A 21,003-nucleotide genomic window follows, 5' to 3' on the forward strand; every position below is an offset into this window, starting at 1 on the left:
GTTCCACGCACCATCATATTTCAGGACGGCATCCTCGCCACTGGCCGTGACATCTCCGAACACCTGCACACCCTGGAAGAAGTTTTAAGTCGACTAAACAGAGTTGGACTCCGGTTGAAACGATCCAAATGTGTCTTCCTGGTGCCAGAGGTAGAATTCCTGGGGAGGAAGAATGCGGCAGACGGCATCAGACCCACGGACTCGAAGACAGAGGCCATCAAGAATGCACCCACACCACGAAATGTAACGGCGCATGCGCTCGTTCCTAGGACTCTTCAACTATTTCGGTACCTTTCTTCCAGTGATGAGCACCTTGCTGGAACCGTTGCACAAGCTGGGAGACGACTGGGCTTGGGGTAAAAATCAAGAGGCTGCCTTTGAGAAGGCCATAACCCTGCTGTGTTTGAATAAGTTGCTGGTATTATATTACCAATGTAAACGTCTAGTTTTAGCATGTGATGCGTCGTCGTACGGTGTCGGGTGTGTTTTGCAGCAAGCCAATGCAGTGGGCAAGCTCCAACCTGTTGCATATGCGTCCACAAGCCTATCAAAGGCCAAAAGAGGCTACAGCATGGTTGAAGAGGAGGCTTTAGCCTGTGTTTATGGTGTAAAAAAGATGCACCGATATTTGTTCGAACTCAGGTTTGCGTTAGAGACGGACCACAAGCCCCTAATCTCACTGTTTTTGGAAAGCAAAGGCATAAACACCAATGCTTCATCTCAAATCCAAAGATGGGCACTAACACTGTCGGCCTACGATTATATGATCCGCCACAGGCCAGGCACTGAAAACTGCTCCGATGCTCACAGCCAATTACCGTTGCCCACCACCAGGGTGGAAATGGCGCAGCCCGCAGACCTGCTGCTGGCCATGGAAACCTTTGATAGCGAAGGGTCACCCGTAACAGTCCGCCAAATTAAGACCTGGTCCAGCCAGGATCCTCTGCTATCCCTTGTAAAAAGTTACATCCTCAATGGGAGCTGGTCAGCGGTCCCTAGATACATGCAAGATGAGATCAAGTCGTTTCACCGTCATAAAGACAAAATGTCGATACATTTAGATTGCCTATTATGGGGTAATCGCGTTATCTTGTCAAAGAAATACACAGCACCCAACCAGGCATAGTCATGATGAAGGCTATCACCAGGTCCCATGTTTGATGGCCCGGCATTGACTCGAACCTGGAGTCGTGCGTGCACCAGTGTTACATATGCTCACAACTGAGCAATGCTCCGAGGGTGACTCTACTTAGTCTCTGGTCCTGGCCCTCAAAACCATGGCCCAGGATCCATGTGGATTATGCGGGCTCCTTTCTGGGAAAGATGTTCCTGGTTGTTGTGGACGCCTACTTCAAATGGATTTAATGTGTAATAATGGCATCTAGCACGTTCGCAGCCAGCATTGGAAGCCTCAGGGCCATGTTTGCACCCGTGGCTTACCCGACATTCTTGTCAGCGACAATGGTCCGTGCTTCACCAGCTTGGAATTCAATGAATTGATAACCCGTAATGGCATCAAGCATGTCAGATCTGCCCCATTCAAGCACGCATCCAATGGGCAAACAGAGGGGCAGTCCAAACCATAAAGCGGAGCTTGAAACATGTCACGGAAGGCTCCTTATAAACCCGCCTGTCCTGGGTACTGCTCTGCTACAGGACATGACCCCACTCACTTACCGGGGTTCCCCTGCAGAATTACTAATGAAACGAGCACTCAAAACCAGGCTCTCCTTCGTACACCCTGCAAAACACATACCATGATCGCGCGGCTGCATCACGCGACATCACTGTAAATGACCCTTTGTGCTGAATTACGATCAGGGCCTCAAATAGATCGGCAGCACTGTATTAGCCAAGGAGGGGAATAGAGTGTTTGTTGTCAAACTGCTTAATGGTCAAATGTGCAGCAAAGATTTGGACCAAACCAAATTACGATTCACAGTTAACCAGGAACCACCAGAAGAGGACCTCATCTTCAGCGACCCATGGACACACGCCCAATCGACAACAGACCTCGCTGCCAACCACAAGGATGATCCCACCATCCCCAACAGTCCAGCCCAACCAGTCGCGCTGCAAAACAGCAGTGGCCCAACCAACACATCCAGGCCAGACACTCAGATGGTCAACCAGGGAGTGCAGAGCTCCGGTTCGCCTTAACCTGTAATCAACTTGCATCAAAGACTTTGGGGGGGGAATGATGTCATGTATGAAAACTCTTTGTATTTACTATGTAACTATATACGATGTACCACCTGAGGGCACTGCTGTTGGAGGCCCCAGGTGTGCAGGAGCAAAAAAAGGTGGTCAGCCATGCTGCCCCTCACTTTAAAGTCGGAACAATGGACTGAAGTCACGCAGCTCTTTCTCACAGTACAAGGTATTCGATGTAATTGCAGACATAACAACATGGAGTGTGTGGTGACCCAATGACATCATTGAGACCCGACTGTAATTTTAACTCAATCCTGAGTGGGGAATTGACCTGGAGTTACAATTGGGCCACAGTGTCAGCTATGACACAGTGGCAGCACTCTCGCCTCTGTCAGTGGGTCGTGGGTTCAAGCCCCACATTTGCTGTGCATTATCATATTACAGTGAAGGTGCTGTTTTTGGTATCAGCTGCTTGAGCCATTCATTGGTGACATTCACAATTTGGGTGGCCTTCCAGCAGAACTGAACTCTGCCTATTTTTCAGCTCCTTATCGCATCAATTGCTTACCTTTATAGGGCGCAAATGAAATAAGAATTGGGCCTGTGTGACAGCTTTGTTCAGTTCGTGGTGTGTTTCCCTTTAAATGAGATTTGAACAAATTTCAGACCACTCATGATTAGTGCCATTGGTGATCCACTAGTTTAAACGAAAAAGTAAAGTACAGACTATAGAGCTGTTGTGTTTTGTCTCTAAGTGTTTGCGTTTCTCTTTGTTGGATGCCAAGACACTGTTACTAGATGCCTCAGTGCATCAGTCACTGCCAGTTCCTTAATAAACACATGGTTGGAATAAATCATCTGAAACTAGTTTTAAATATGGATCCCTCATGTAACGTACATGGATTCACAGACAATTCACTTACAGATGTTTAAGAGACAGAAACAACAATAAAGCATTTAGATTTGTATCCAAAGTAACAACTTTATTTTCAGGTGACATTAGATATTTTGACACATACACTGGGCAAGCATGATACATTCTGTCGCTGTAAAACACTAAGCACTCTGACTAAAACATTCCTATACTGAACACAGACACATCTCCTGTCACAACGTAAGGCTAAAAAAATAATTTGTAGAATATCCATCATCACTGTTAACTGAAGAAGAAAGACAATCTGAGTTAAGCATTTATGCCATCCATTTTTTTTAACAATTAGTTTGGCTAAATTTCTGTGGTCAACAAGGTGAAGTGTCCCCTGCTGCACCAATGTGACATTTCTCCATTTCTCACACCAACCATCTTGTTGCATCCCTCAGTGACATTGCCAATTATTGCTGAATTAAGAGTCACTTTCGTGCTGTGAGCCCCTGCCCACGAGATCAGCATTGAGATTCACCCAACCTATTTCATATAGGATCCTGACAGCCAGCAGGCTGAGGGGCTTTTACTCCATCAAGTTGGGCCTAATTTGAGTTCAGGTCTCAAAGAAAAGTGTCTAATAGACTGCTCGCACTTAAAAAAAATGCATTTCTCTCACATTTTGAAGTTCCCGCCCGATGCCTTGTACGGCACATTTCTCACTCGCTGAGTGGAGGCAATAGCTTGCTCGGTGGCCGGACACTAATATGTCCATGAACCTTCTAAAGTAGACAAGACCAGGGTGATCTCCAAAATATCATTGACAGGTTACTGCCCATGCAATCCTTAAACTCATAGAAATTGCATCATTAAGAAAAAAAATCAATGGATTTTTATAATAGTTATTGCTGTAACATTTAACATTCATCCCATATCCGTACTCAGAGTTAACCACCCCGTAGACGTAGCAGGAGAAAGATGGTGCTCTCAGGCTTAATGTTGTAGTCGGAGAGCGTCCGACCATCTTCCAGCTGTTTCCCCTCATACGTCAGGCGCTGCTGGTCGGCTGGGACTCCCTCCTGCCGTTGTACTCGTGCTCTAAAAGCCTGAACAGTCTCAGAGGGCAGAACGTCATATGTAGATATTTTCCCCTTGTCGTTCTTCAGGAATATCTGCATGCGCTCCTCATTCTTGACGATCAGCATGATACCGTCGCTGGGATAGACACTGTAGTCGGACAGCCTCCTGTTGTCCTTGAGCTCCACACTGCTCCCGTTCTGCACCACCAGACGTTGTTGGAAATTGGGCACCCCGGTCTTTTCGGATATTTTCATCTTGAGAGTGGACACTTGGATGGAAGGATCGATTTCAAGTTCGATAAACTCACCGGTCATAAACTTCACCTGGAGTCTCATCTTGTCAAATTGCTGTTGAGAAATGAACAGGACGTCAGTGACGGGCACGCTATGTATTGTGTATCAGTCAGAGAACACAAGTTTAAACATGCAACACTTTGTACCAGACATTGGCAGAATCTAGGGAACTACTCTATTCTGTGCTCTGAATCTGCAATACTCCCAAGTCCCAATCCAATCCAATACCCTATCAATGTTTTATTCCCAGTCGGAGCAATACTCCTCACAAAGCCACTTTTCAGCAGGTCAGACAGCATCAGTGCAGAGACCCGATGAGTTAATGTTTCAGATGTAAACATTTTGTCAGAACTGAAAGCAGTCACAGTTATCCCACTCCTCACAGACACATTCTTCCCACATTCCCAAAGCTTCGCCATTCAGATATATCTCTACCGAGCTGTTTGAATGAGGCAGAGTCTGAGGTAGAAATATTTGTGGAACTGCTGCTCTGACCTGATGTTATAATATTCAGGTCGTCAGGGGTCTGCTGGGTGCTGAGCTGCAATACTGGGCTTATGCCACAAGAGTGACTCAAGTGAGCTGTGTAACATTAGAAAGTGTGAAGGATTGGCTAATAGGGAGCGCAGAACATATTAAATAAACTAACAACAGTGCTCTGTAAACCAGGAAAAATAATCAGTGGTTTTCTCTGTGTGCAATTCCTTCATAATAACTCCCTTTGCTGCAGGCACCGTTCTATGAATGAAATTAGATTTGTCAGACTGCCCAAAGCCAAGACCTGTCCTGTACAGAAATGATTCCTCTCAGGCTCACGTCTCTCGTACAACAGATCCACTATTTACATTTGCGGTTATATTTTTCTTGTATGTTGACCACATTAACAGGATATTAACTGATCTTAAATTGCGGGTGTCACTGAAGTTGAGAACAATCCGTTCAAAACTCCCTATGTAAATTCCCCTCAGACTCCTCTTACAAAAGCCACTCTATTTAAAAACAAGAAATTACCGTGGTAATATTAGTGAACGAACGCTTGATGCATTGTATTAAACAGCTAAATGCCTCCGTTAAAATAGCAGAAACACATCGATGTACATACACCTTAGGTCTTCGTCTCCGACAGCAACTAATAGCCTTCAGTTTTTAAATGATTCTGTTTATATATTCTCTCACCCAGTTGAAAGAATATTAATAATTGCTCTAAAATTGAGACTCTGAGATTCACAACAACCCATTTTACAGACCAGAAATAGAATGTTGAGATTCCACAAAAAGACAGAATAAACTCACAATCCTTGCTGGAAGCACAAGTTCAGGCGAATGTGAAGGAAAGTTGATCTGCAGAATCTTTTCTGATTCACCTAACTGAGCAGTCTTCTCTGTTTTTCTCCACACAGAATCTCTCAGATCTGGATGGAATTGGCGAATCAAACTCTGCTTCAACAGTTCTGTGTCTTGTTCAGTCTCTTCTGTGCCTCTCTGTTAAACAATCCTCTCTCACTGTATCTCTTTTTATTCTCAAACCCACTTTCTGAACGTCACAACCCTGCTGCCCTGTGATTGGCTAACTCCCTCCTGTTCTGTTATCAGAAGACCAATAAGATCTGAGCTGGTTTCATTTCCCCAAAAATCCCCTCAGTGTCTGAGGAATGACACTCAGTTGGACCCTTGCTGCAGTAACAGGTTCTGGACCCGGATTTGTTGCTGTTTCGATTTCCTTCCCGATGCCACAATCTAAAACAACCACGTTCCAACATCAGCTGAGCAGTGACTGAGGAGGATCTGCTGCCTGTTCGAAGCTGCAGTCAGTGTCAACAGTTATTACTCATATACAGTTCATCTCGACCCAATATTTTATTTTTAAAGCAATCTTAATTTTTTTTAAAGAAACAGAACTGAACTAATGCAATCCATTAATTTTTAAAAATCCGATTGAATTGCAATCATTTAAGTATGTTACCACACACCTTACAAACATTAAACTTACTGGGATTAAAGTCAGCAAGCATTTATCATCAAGTGTCCCAGTATCACCCAGCCAATCTGACTTGGACCCTGTGTTGGAAGGCATTTTATACTTTCTGTGGTAACCTAACTATGTGTAGACATGGAAGGGCTTTCAGTGACAGGGCTGGTGATACAATGATAACTTCACATTGCCAACAGTGATGTAAATTAACCCTGTCAAGCCCCTTAAGAATTTTATATGTTTCAGTTAGATCACATTTTTCTGAACTCTAGAGAATATAGGCCCAGTCTTCTCAATATCTCCTTGCAGGACAATCACCTCATCCCAGCAATCAGTCCGGTGCGCCTTCATTGCACTAAGCACTAACGAGATATGCAGGTAAAGTAGCACCAGCCACCAGCAGTACCAGCACACAAAATGGCCCCTCACTGTGGTATCCACCTCAGGGATTCCTTCCTGCAGCTTCTACCTTCACTTATACGGTGACAATTATTATTTGGGTTGGAAATTGTGGGAGATGTTTGGAGGGACTGGCCACACCCACATGACCCTTGTTACATAAGGTGGATCAGCCTCCCTCTTAATGGGAACTTGAACTCTTTTGGGAGAATGAAAATTACAAGTAGATATTTTGTGGCGATGTTGAAGCTGCACCCTCTAAGAACCCATTTTTATTAATTTACCTTCCCAAATCCACCTTGAGAATGGGCAGTAATCTAGAGGGAAATCCGGGCCAAGGTGTAAGTGGAAATATTCCAAATTCCAGAAGAAGGGAAAAGACAAAAATAGATGCATTGATTGTAATCTACTAAAATTCCCTGGATTCTGGAGAGTTCCCAGCGGATTGGAAAACCGAAAATTTAATGCCACTATTTCAGAAAGGAGGGGCACAGAAAGCAGGAAGTGATAGACCAATTAGCCTAACATCTGTCATTGGGAAAATGCTGGAATCCATTATTGAGGAAGTAGTAGCAGGACATTTAGAAAATCATAATACAGTCAAGCAGAGTCAACATGATTTTATAAAAGGGAAATCATGTTTGACAAATGTATGAGAGTTCTTTGAGGATGTAATGAGCAGAGTGGATAAAGGGGAACCAGTAGATGTCATGTATTTGGATTTCCATGTGTTCGAAAAGATGGCACATAAAAGGTTACTACACAAGATAAGAGCTCAAGGGGTTGGGGGTAATATATTAGCATGGATAAAGGATTGGCTAACTAACAGAAAACAGAGAGTCGGGATAAAGGGGTGATTTTCAGGTTGGCAAACTGTAACTAGTGGGGTGCCACAGGGATCAGTGCTGGGGCCTCAACTGTTCACAATATATATTAATGAGTTGGATGAAGGGACCGAATGTAATGTAGCCAAATTTGCTGGTGAATCAAAGCTAGGCGGGAAAACATGTAATGAGGAGCATGCAAAGAATCTGCAAATGGATATAAATAGGCTAAGTAAGTGGGCACATATTTGGCAGTTGGAGTATAATGTGGAAAAATATGAGGTTATCCATTTTGGTAGGAAAAGTAAAAAAGCCAATTATTATTTAAATGCGAAGAGATTACTAAATGCTGCAGTACAGAGGGATCTGGAGGTCCTTGTACATGAAACAAAAAAATTTAGCATGCAGGTACAGCAAGTAATTAGGAAATGGAATGACGGCCTTTATTGCAAGGGGGCTGGAGTATAAAGGTATGGAAGTCTTGTTATAAATGTACAGGTGTGTTGGTGGGACCACACCTGGAGTACTGTGTACAGTTTTGGTCTCCTTATTTAAGAATGGATATACTTGCATTGGAGGCAGTTCAGAGAAGGTTTTCGAGGTTGATTTCTGAGATGAAGGGGTTGTTTTATGAAGAAAGGTTGTGCAGATTGGGCCTATACTCATTGGAGTTCAGAAGAATGAGAGATGATCATATTGAAACATGTAAGATTGTGAGTGGTCTTGACAGCATAGATGCAGAGAGGATGTTTCCCCCCATGAGGGAATCTAGAACTAGGGGGCACTGTTTCAGAATAAGGGGTTGCCCATTTAAAACAGAGATGGAAACATGGAAACATAGAAAATAGGTGCAAGAGTAGGCCATTCGGCCTTCGAGCCTGCACCACCATTTAATATGATCATGGCTGATCATTCACCTCAGTACCCCTTTCCCGCTTTCTCTCCATACCCCGTGATCCCTTTAGACGTAAGGGCCATATCTAACTCCCTCTTGAATATATCCAATGAACTGGCATTAACGACTCTCTGCGGCAGGGAATTCCACAGGTTAACAACTCTCTGAGTGAAAAAGTTTCTCCTCATCTCAGTCCTAAATAGCCTACCCCTTATCCTAAGACTGTTTCCCCTGGTTCTGGACTTCCCCAACATTGGGAACATTCTTCCCGCATCTAACCTGTCCCGTTCCGTCAGAATCTTATATGTTTCTATGAGATCCCCTCTCATCCTTCTAAGCTCCAGTGTATAAAGGCCCAGTTGATCCAGTCTCTCCTCATATGTCAGTCCAGCCATCCCTGGAATCAGCCTGGTGAGCCTTCGCTGCACTCCCTCAATCGCAAGAACGTCCTTTCTCAGCTTAGGAGACCAAAACTGAACACAATTTTCCAGGTGAGGCCTCACCAAGGCCCTGTGCAACTGCAATAAGATTTTCCTGCTCCTATACTCAAATCCACTAGCTATGAAGGCCAACATGCCATTTGCCTTCTTCACCGCCTGCTGTACCTGCATGCCAATTTTCAATGACTGATGAACTATGACACCCAGGTCTTGTTGCACCTCCCCTTTTCCTAATCTGCCGCCATTCAGATAATATTCTGCCTTCGTATTTTTGCCACCAAAGTGAATAACCGCACATTTATCCACATTATACTGTATCTGCCATGCATTTGCGCACTCTCCTAACCTGTTCAAATCACCCTGTAGCCTCTTAGCATTCTCCTCACAGCTCACACCACCACCCAGTTTAGTGTCATCTGCAAACTTGGAGATATTCCCCTCAATTCCTTCATCCAAATCATTAATATATATTGTGAAGAGCTGGGGTCCCAGCACTGAGCCCTGCGGTACTCCACTAGTTTCTGCCTCCCATTCCAAAAAGGACCCGTTTATCCCGACTCTCTGCTTCCTGCCTGCCAACCAATTCTCTATCCACGCCAGTACATTACCCCCAATGCCATGTGCCTTGATCTTGTACACCAATATCTTATGTGGTACCTTGTCAAAGGCCTTTTGAAAGTCCAAATACACCACATCCACTGGTTCTCCCTTGTCCACTCTACAAGTTACATCCTCAAAAAATTCCAGAAGATTTGTCAAGCATGATTTCCCTTTCATAAATCCATGCTGACTTGGACCGATCCTGTCACCGCTTTCCAAATGCGCTACTATTTCATCCTTAATAATAGATTACAACATTTTCCCCACTACTGATGTCAGGCTAACTGGTCTATAATTACCCGTTTTCTCTCTCCCTCCTTTTTTTAAAAGTGGTGTTACATTAGCTACCCTCCAGTCCATAGGAACTGATCCAGAGTCGATAGATTGTTGGAAAATGATTATCAACGCATCCACTATTTCTAGGGCCACCTCCTTAAGTACTCTGGGATGCAGACAATCCAGAACTGGGGATTTATTGGCCTTCAATCCCATCAATTTCCCCAACACAATTTCCCACCTAATAAGGATATCCTTCAGTTCCTCCTTCTCACTAGACCCTCAGTCCCCTAGGACATCCGGAAGGTCATTTGTGTCTTCCTTCATGAAGACAGAACCAAAGATGAGAAGGAATTTCTTCTCTTAGAGGTCATGAATCTTTGGAATTCTCTAACCCAGAGAGATGTGGAGGCTGGGTCATTGAATATATTTAAGGTGGAGATTGACAGATTTTGGGACGATAAGGGTTCTGGGGATTGGGCAGGGAAGTGGAATTGAGGCCAAGATCAGATCAGCCATGATCTTATGAATGGTGGAACAGGCTCGAGGGGCCAACTGGCCTACCCCTGTTCCTATTTCTTATGTTCTTATGTTCGTATAAGTGGCCAGGAAGAACTTTTAAGCAAAATTGAATTAAAGTATGCAGAATGTTCTAGGGACTGTGAAAAAATGGAAGTTTTAATAGGAAAAATAAAATGAGAGAGGTAAACAAAGGAAGTGGAAAATAATGAAGCTGGGCAGAAACCAGAAATTTAAATTACTGTATCATTCACACAAGACTTTAGCAGAAGATGTTGGGAATATACAAAGTTAGTTCCCTGCCTAGACTAACCATGCTGTGATAGGCTGTGCTGCCTGGGGATTTCTCTTCCGTTATTTAAATCAGTTCTGCCTCTCCCCTTTGCTCCAAAACACTGCTTGAAAGAACTCCAGCTGACGGTCTTTTGCCAGACTCTGCCTGTGTTGTTCACTCCCTGTTAATGAGACAAAAAGGGATTTTCCCATTTCAAACACAGTGGCTTAGACCTTGTTTCATTTGGGTTCCTTTCTGATGAAATGATTCACAAGTACAGGGTGGGACATCCGTGAGCAGCACCTCAGCCCGAGAGATCATAGGTATTCCCAGCTCAAAGCTACGCTTCTGACAAATCTCCCCGATAAGTGCACCACTTGGCAGATTAGGAAAAGGGGAGGTGCAACGAGATCTGGGTGTCATGGTTCATCAGTCATTGAAAGTTGGCATACAGGTGCAACAGGCGGTAAAGAAGGCAAATGATATGTTGGCCTTCATAGCTAGGGGATTTGAGTATAGGAGCAGGGAGATCTTACTGCAGTTGTACAGGGCTTTCGTGAGGCCTCACCTGAAATATTGTGTTCAATTTTGGTCTCTTAATCTGAGGAAGGACGTTCTTGCTATTGAGGGAGTGCAGCAAAGGTTCACCAGACTGATTCCAGGGATGGCTGGACTGACATATGAGGAGAGACTGGATCAACTGGGCCTTTATACATTGGAGTTTAGAAGGATGAGAGGGGATCTCATAGAAACATACAATATTCTGACGGGACTGGACAGGTTAGATATGGGTAGATTGTTTCCGATGTTGGGGAAGCCCAGAACCAGGGGACACAGTCTTAGGATAAGTGGTTGGCCATTTAGGACTGAGATGAGGAGAAACTTTTTCACTCAGAGAGTTGTTAACCTGTGGAATTCCTTGCCGCAGAGAGTTGTTGATGCCAGCTCATTGGATATATTCAAGAGGGAGTTAGATATGGTCCTTATGGCTAAAGGGATCTAGGTGTATGGAGAGAAAGCAGGAAAGGGGTACTGCGGGAATGATCAGCCATGATCTTATCGAATGGTGATGCAGGCTCAAAGAGCCGAATAGTCTACTCCTGCACCTATTTTCTATGTTTCTACCACCCGGTTTGTTACAGAGGCATACAGAGCAGAAGGTTTGACACCAGGACCTGTGCTGAGATTTTCCCATTCCAAACACAGCAGCTCAGAACTTGTTTTGTTTTGCCTTCCTTTCTGATGAAATGATTCACAAGTACAGGGTGGAACATAACATGAGCAGCACCTCAGCCTGAGAAATCATAGGTATTCCCAGCTCAAAGCTCTGCTTCTGACAAATCTCCCCTGATAATTGCACCACCCTGTTGGTTACAGAGGCATACAGAGCAGAAGGTCTGACACCAGGATCTGTGCCTGGTTAGCTGATCACAGCTGCGGCAGTAGTTGGGGTGCTGCAGTTGGCCTCAGTGACTCTAGGCCTGGGAGGGGAAAAGGCTTTGTGGCGATTATAACCCGACTTGCTAAGCAGAAATCTGGCGGGTGGGCCGTAAAAACTTCCCTGGCTCTTACCTGTCCGAAAGCCACAATGACACAACACCTGCAATTTTAACCTGCTCTCCTGAGCAGGCAGCAAGGACACACACCCGGAGCCAATGAGGTCTTTCTTTACATGTGTCATGTATGCAATCTCTTTGTATGTACCACCTGAGGGCGCTGCTGTTGGAGGCCCCAGGGGTTACCTGCCAAGGTGTGCAGGATCATATGAAAGGTGGTCAGCCATGCTGCCCCTCACTTTACAGTCGTATGAAATGGACTGAAGTCACACAGCTCTTCCTCACAGTACAAGGCCACGTGGAGTTATTCGATGGTAATTGCAGACATAACAACTGGCGACAAGTTACAGATCACAAACTTTTACGCAGTCATAGCTGCCGTTGGTGTTTTAGAAAAGTATGCAGAGGGTGAAGATTGGAATGCCTTTATCGAGCGGCTTGACCAGCACTTTGTGGCCAACGACCTGGATGGCGAGGCACTGGAAGGAAAACGCAGGGCAATTCTTTTGACCAGCTGCGGATCCATGGTCTCATCATCATCAGGGATCTGCTTACACCAGTGAAACCAACGGAGAAGTCATACGCGGAGCTGCACATGCTGATTCAGGAACACCCCAAACCAACAGAGGGCATCTTAACGTTCAGGTATCGCTTCTACACACACCGCCGCCCGGAGGGCCAGGACGTGGCGAAGTATGTCGCCGACTTAAGACGGCTCGCGGGAACGTGTGTATTTGCGGGATTTTTGAACGTTGCGTTGCGAGACGCTTTTGTGATGGCCATAGGCCACGAGGATATCCTTCGTAAGCTACTGGCTTCCAAAACCATTGACCTGAAGAAGGCCATCACCCTGAAGCTCGGCGTTCAGATCCTCGAGTCACAATACCATACAGATGACTTCCTCCCAGAATCGGAGCTCACTGGCAAGTACTGTACATAAAATAATACCGATTGCAGGCAGAACTGTTGAACTAATAAGAACTGTACAGAGCAGAGCCTACATGCCTGCTGCTGCTAGGCCACCAAGGGGTGTAAATGCAAAATCATTAACACAATGCTGGCGTTGCGGGGGTAATCATGGGGCCCATCAATGTCGATTTAAAGACTATGCTTGTAAAAGCTGCAGAACAAGACGCCACCTCCAGCGAATGTGCAAACGTGCTGCGACTCACCACGTGGCAGTGGAGTCGGCAGAAGAGTCCCGATCCAGCGTGGATCACAAAGGACAAGCTAGAGAGGCAACTCAGCCTGAGGGAGCAGCGTGCGGGGTGCACACCCTCTCCACAAAAAGTCCTCCCATGATGATAAAAGTCAAATTAAATGGCATTCCTGTATCCATGGAACTGGATATGGGGACGAGTTAGTCAATTATGAGCCAGAAGGCATTTGAAAGGCTGTGGGGCAACAACAAAGCACAAAGACCCAAGCTGAGCCCGATTCAGATAAAGCTGCGCACTTACAGCAAGGAACTGATACCAGTTATTGTCAGCATGAACCTAAAAGTATCCTATGATGGAGAGGCACACGAGCTGCCATTGTGGATTTTTTGTACCAGGTGATGGGCCATTGTTGCTTGGCAGAAGCTGGATGGGGAAGATTCGGTGGAACTGGGATGACGTCAATGTATTATCGTCAGTGGACAATGCTTCCTGTGCTCAAGTGCTGAGCAAGTTCCCATCTTTATTTGAACCAGGTATCGGCAACTTCACAGGTGCCAAAGTTCAGATCCACTTCGTCCCTGAGGCACGGCCTGTTCATCATAAGGCTCCAGCGGCCCCCTACATGATGAGGGAAAAAGTGGAGATGGAATTGGACAGACTTCAACGCGAGGGAATCCTATTGCCAGTCGAGTTCAACGAGTGAGCCAGCCCGATTGATCCGATACTAAAGAGCGATGGCACGGTCAGAATCTGCGGCGACTACAAAGTAACGATCAACCGAGTCTCATTACAGGACTAGTACCCACTACCCAAAGCCGATGACCTTTTCACGACATTAGCCGGGGGAAATGCGTTCACCTAACCTCCGCTTACATTACCCAGGAGCTGGTTGAGTCATTGCAAAAATTAACATGCATGAACACGCATAGGTACCCGTTCGGGATTCTCTCAGCTGCAGCCATATTTCGAAGAAACATGGAGAGCCTGTTGAAATCGGTTCCACACACCATAGTATTTCAGGATGGCATCCTCATCACTGGCCGTGACACCTCCGAACACCTGCACAACCTGGAATAAGTTTTAAGTCGACTAAACAGGGTTGGACTCCGGTTGAAATGATCCAAATGTGTCTTCCTAGTGCCAGAGGTAGAATTCCTGGGGAGGAAGATTGCGGCAGACGGTATCAGACCCACAGACTCGAAGACAGAGGCCATCAAGAATGCATCCACACCACGAAATGTAACAGAGCATGCGCTCGTTCCTGGGACTCTTCAACTATTTCTTCCAGTGTTGAGCACCTTGCTGGAACCGTTGCACAAGCTGGGAGACGACTGGGCTTGGGGTAAAAATCAAGAGGCTGCCTTTGAGAAGGCCATAAACCTGCTGTGTTTGAATAAGTTGCTGGTATTATATTACCCATGTAAACATCTAGTTTTAGCATGTGATGCGTCGTCGTACGGTGTCGGGTGTGTTTTGCAGCAAGCCAATGCAGTGGGCAAGTTCTAACCGGTTGCATATGCGTCCAGAAGCCTATCAAAGGCCGAAAGAGGCTGCAGCATGGTCGAAAAGGAGGCTTTAGCCTGTGTTTATAGTGTAAAAAAGATGCACCAATATTTGTTCGGACCCAGGTTTGCGTTAGAGATGGACCACAAGCCCCTAATCTCACTGTTTTCGGAAAGCAAAGGCATAAACACCAATGCTTCATCTCAAATCCAAAGATGGGCACTAACACTGTCGGCCTACGATTTTATGATCCGCCCCAGGCCAGGCACTGAAAACTGCGGCGATGCTCTCATCCGACTACCGTTGCCCACCACCGGGGTAGAAATGGCGCAGCCCGCAGACCTGCTGCTGGCCATGGAAATTTTTGATAGTGAAGGGTCACCCGTAACAGTCAGCCAAATTAAGACCTGGTCCAGCCAGGATCCTCTGTTATCCCTTGTAAAAAGTTACGTCCTCGATGGGAGCTGGTCAGCGGTCCCGAGAGACATGCAAGACGTGATCAAGCTGTTTCACCATCGTAAAGACAAAATGTCGATCCATTCAGATTGCTTCTTGTGGGGCAACCGTGTTATCTTGCCAAAGAAATGCAGGAAAACCTTCATATGTGACCTGCACAGCACCCACCCAGGCTTAGTCATGATGAAGGCTGTCACCAGGTCCCACGCCTGGTGGCCCGGCATTGACTCGGACCTGGAGTCGAGTGTGCACCAGTGAAACACATGCTCACAACAGAGCAATTCTTCCAGGGTGGCTCCACTTAGTCTCTGGTCCTGGCCCTCAAAACCATGGCCCAGGATCCATACGAATTATGCGGGCCCCTTTCTGGGAAAGATGTTCCTGGATGTTGTGGACGCCTACTCCAAATGGATTGAGTGTTTAATAATGGCATCCAGCACATCCGCAGCCACCATTGGAAGCCTCAGGGCCATGTTTGCAACCCATGGCTTACCCGACATTCTTGTCAGCGACAATGGTCTGTGCTTCACCAGCTCGGATTTCAATGAATTCATAACCTGTAATGGCATCAAGCATGTCAGATCTGCCCCGTTCAAGCCCGCATCCAATGGGCAAACGGAGCGGGCAGTCCAAACCATAAAGCGGAGCTTGAAACATGTCATGGAAGGCTCCTTACAAACCTGCCTGTCCCGGGTACTGCTCAGCTACAGGACACGACCCCACTCACTTACCGGGGTTCCCCTGCAGAATTACTAATGAAACGAGCACTCAAAACCAGGCTCTCCTTAGTACACCCTGACCTCATTGATCAGGTGGAAACCAGGCGTTATCAGCAAAACACATACCATGATCGCGCGGCTGTATCACGCGACATCACTGTAAATGACCGTGTGTTTGTGCTGAATTACGGTCAGGGCCTCAAATAGATCGGCAGCACTGTATTAGCCAAGGAGGGGAATAGAGTGTTTATTGTCAAACTGCTTAACTGTCAAATGTGCAGAAAAAATTTGGACCAAACCAAATTACGATTCACAGATAACCAGGAACCACTAGAAGAGGATCTCATCTTCAGCGACCCACGGACACACGCCTAATCGACAACAGATCTCGCTGCCAACCACAAGGATGATCCCACCATCCCCAACAGTCCAGCCCAACCAGTCGCGCTGCAAAACAGCAGTGGCCCAACCAACTCATCCAGACCAGAAGCGACATTCAGACGGTCAACCAGGGAGCACAGGGCTCCGGTTCGCCTTAACCTGTAATCAACTCGCATCAAAGAATTTGGGAGGTGGAATGATGACATGTATGCAAACTCTTTGTATTTACTATGTAACTATGTACGATGTACCACCTGAGGGCGCTGCTGTTGGAGGCCCCAGGGGTTACCTGCCCAGGTGTGCAGGAGCAAATAAAAGGCAGTCAGCCATGCTGCCCCTCACTTTACAGTCATATTCAATGGACTGAAGTCACACAGTTCTTCCTCACAGTACAAGGTATTCGATGTAATTGCAGACATAACAACATGGAGTGTGTGGTGACCCAATGACATCATTGAGACCTGACTGTAATTTTAACTCAGGCCTGAGCGGGTAATTGACCTGGAGTTCCAATCGGGCCACAGTGTCAGCTATGTCTCAGTGGCAGCACTCTCGCCTCGGTCAGTGGGTCGTGGGTTCAAGCCCCACATTTGCTGTGCATTATCATATTACAGTGAAGGTGCTGTTTTTGGTATCAGCTGCTTGAGCCATTCATTGGTGACATTGGGCGGCCTTCCAGCAGAACTGAACTCTGCCTATTTTTCAGCACCTTATCGCATCAATTGCTTACCTTTATAGGGCGCAAATGAAATATGAATTGGGCCTGTGTGACAGCTGGTGGTGTGTTTCAGTTGGTGGTGTGTTTCCCTTTAAATGAGATTTGAACAAATTTCAGACCACACATTAGTGCCATTGGTGATCCACTAGTTTAAACGAAAAAGTAAAGTACAGACTATAGAGCTGGTGTAGTTTTGTCCCTATGCATTTGGGTTTCTCTTCGTTAGATGCCAAGACACTGTTACTAGATGCCTCAGTGCATCAGTCACTGCCATTTCCTTAATAAACACATGGTTGGAATAAATCATCTGAAACTGGTTTTAAATATGGATCCCTCAAGTAACATACATGGATTCACAGACAATTCACACAGATGTTTAAGAGACAGAAACAACAATCCAGCATTTAGATTTGTATCCAAAGTAACAGCTTTATTTTCAGGTGACATTAGATATTTTTGACACAGACACTGGGCAAGCATGATACATTCTGTTGCTGTAAAACACTAAGCACTCTGACTAAAACATTCCTATACTGAATACATACACATCTCGTGTCACAATGTAAGGCTAAAGGAATAATTTGCAGAATATCTAATATCACTTTACTGAAGAAGAAAGACAATCTGAGTTAAGCCATCCATTTTTTTTAAACAATTATTTTGGCTAAATTCTGTGGTCAACAAGGCGAAGTGTCCCCTGCTGCACCAATGTCACATTTCCCCATATCTCATACTAATCATCTTGTTGCATCCCTCAGTGATATTGCCAATTATTGCTGAATTAAGAGTCACTTTCGTGCTGTGAGCCCCTGCCCACTAGATCAGCACTGAGACTCACCCAACCTATTTCATATAGGATCCTGACAGCCAGCAGCTGAGGGGCTTTTACTCCATCAAGTTGGGCCTAATAAGAGTTCAGGTCCCAGAGAAAAGTGTCTAATAGACTGCTCGCACTTTAAAAAAAAATGCATTTCTCTCCCTTTTTGGAGTTCCCGCGCCATGCCGTGTAGGCACATCTCTCACTAGCTATGAGTGGAGGCAATAGCTTGCTCGGTGGCCGGACACCAATACATCCATGAACCTTCTACCATTATAAAGTAGACAAGACCAGGGTGATCTCCAAGGTATCATTTACAGGTTACTGACCATGCAACCCTTAAACTCATTGAAATTGCATTATTAGGAAATAAAAAATCAATGGATTTTTATAATAGTTATTTCTGTACATTTAACATTCATTCCATATCCGTACTCTGAGTTAACCACCCCGTAGACGTAGCAGGAGAAAGATGGTGCCCTGAGACTGAATGTTGTAGTCAGAGAGCAACCGACCATCTTCCAGCTGTTTCCCCTCATACATCAGGCGCTGCTGGTCGGCTGGGACTCCCTCCTGCCGTTGTACTCGTGCTCTAAAAGCCTGAACAGACTCAGAGGGCAGAACATCATATGTAGATGTTTTCCCCTTGTCGTTCTTCAGGAATATCTGCATGCGCTCCTCATTCTTGACGATCAGCATGATACTGTCGCTGGGATAGACACTGTAGTCGGACAGCCTCCTGTCGTCCTTCAGCTCCACGCAGCTCCCGTTCTGCACCACCAGGCGCTGTTGGAACTTGGGTACCCCGGTCTTTTCAGATATTTTCATCTTGAGAGTTGACACTTGGATAGAAGGATGGATCTCAAGTTCGATAAACTCACCGGTCATAAACTTCACCTGGAGTCTCATCTTGTCAAATTGCTGTTGGGAAATGAACAGGACGTCAGTGACGGGCACGCTGTATTTTGTGCATCAGTCAGAGAATACAAGTTGAAACCAGACATTGGCAGAATCTAGGGAACTACCCTATTGTGTGCTCTGAACCTGCAATACTCCCAAGTCCCAACCCAATCAAACACCCCATCAATGTTTTATTCCCAGTCGGAGCAATACTCCTCACAAAGCCTCAGACTGCTGAAAACATTCAGCAGGTCAGACAGCATCTGAGCAGAGACCCGATGAGTTAATGTTTCAGATACAAAAACACTTTGTCAGAACTGGAAGCAGTCACAGTTATCCCACTCCTTACAGACCCATTCTTCCAAAATTCCCAAATCTTCACCATTCAGATATATCTCTAACTAGCTGTTTGAATGAGGCAGAGTCTGAGGTAGAAATATTTGTGGAACTGCTGCTCTGACCTGATGTTTTAATATTCAGGTCGTCAGGAATCTACTGGGTGCTGAGCTGCAATACTGGGCTTATGCCACAAGAGTGACTCAAGTGAGCTGTGTAACATTAGAAAGTGTGAAGGATTGGCTAATAGGGAGCGCAGAACATATTAAATAAACTAACAGCAGTGGTCTGTAAACCAGGAAAAATAATCAGTGGTTTTCTCTGTGCAATTCCTTCATAATAACTCAATTTGCTGCAGGCACCGTTCTATAAATGAAATTAGAATTGTCAGACTGCCCAAAGCCAAGGTCTGCCCTCTACAGAAATTATTCTTCTCAGACTCACACCTCTCGTACAATAGATCCACTATTTACATTTGCAGTTATATTTTACTTGTATGTTGACCACATTGACGGGATATTAATTGATCTTAAATTGCGTGTGTCACTGAAATTGAGAACAACCCGTTCAGAACTCCCCATGTAAATTCCCTTCAGACTCCTCTTACAAAAGCCATTCTATTTAAAAACAAGAAATTACCGTGGTAATATTAGTGAATGAGCGCTTGATGCATTGTATTAAACAGATAAATGCCTCCGTCAAACTAGTAGAAACACAGATTCACAAACACGTTAGGTCTTTGTCACCAACAGTAACTAATAGCCTTCAGTTATTAAATTATGTTTTTTTATATATTCTCTCACCCGGTTCAAAGAACATTAATCATTTCTCTAAAATTGAGACTCTGAGATTCACAACAACCCATTTTACAGACCAGAAATAGAATGTTGAGATTCCACAAAAAGACAGAATAAACTCACAATCCTTGCTGGAAGCACAAGTTCAGGCGAATGTGAAGGAAAGTTGATCTGCAGAATGTTTTCTGATTCACCTAACTGAGCAGTCTTCTCTGTTTTTCTCCACACAGAATCTCTCAGATCTGGATGGAATTGGCGAATCAAACTCTGCTTCAACACTTCTGTTTCTTGTTCGGTCTCTTTTGTGCCTCTCTGTTAAACAATCCTCTCTCACTGTATCTCTTTTTATTCTCAAACCCACTTTCTGAACGTCACAGCTCTGCTGCCCTCTGATTGGCTAACTCCCGCCTGCTCTGTTATTATAACAGACCAATGAGATCTGAGTTCTAGTTTCATTTCCCCCAAATTACCCTCATTGTTTGAGAAATGATGTCAGAGTCAGAACCTTGTCTCTGATCGGTTTCACTTTCGATTTCCTTCCCGATGCCACATTTGAAAACAACAACAGTGCAAGATCATCTGAGCAGTGACTCGGGCTAATGTGCAGCCTGTTCCAAGCTGTAATCCTACAGTTAGTTTGAACAGTTATTACTCATACACATTTGATCTCAATCCAATATTTTCATTTTTATATAATCGTCAATTTTTTAAAGGAACAGAACCAAACACGGTGCATTAATTAAAAATAAACAATTGAATTGCAATCATTTAACCACGGTACCACACATCTTGCAACCGTTAAATTTACTGGGATGAACGGTAACAAGATTTATTATGAAATGTCCCAGAGTCACCCAGCCATTCTGACTCGGACCCTATGTTGGAAGGCGCTTTATACTTTCTGTGGCAACCTAACTACATGTAGACACGGAAGGGGTTACAGTGACATGGCTGATCATCATCATCAAGGCAGTCCCTCGAAGTCGACTTGCTTCCACTCTAAAAGTGAGTTCTCAGGTGACTGAATAGTCCAATACGGGAATTACAGTCTCTGTCACAGCTGGGACAGACA

At 45.1% G+C, this 21,003-nt stretch overlaps 1 pseudogene; it reads right to left on the bottom strand.

Annotated features, from left to right (window-relative positions):
* Window positions 1–3,116: 3,116 nt before the first annotated feature.
* Window positions 3,117–20,269, bottom strand: LOC139269002 (polyubiquitin-B-like; annotated as a pseudogene).
* Window positions 20,270–21,003: the final 734 nt, after the last annotated feature.

This window comes from Pristiophorus japonicus, chromosome 8, assembly GCF_044704955.1.
Source record: "Pristiophorus japonicus isolate sPriJap1 chromosome 8, sPriJap1.hap1, whole genome shotgun sequence".
NCBI classification, from domain to species: domain Eukaryota; kingdom Metazoa; phylum Chordata; class Chondrichthyes; family Pristiophoridae; genus Pristiophorus; species Pristiophorus japonicus.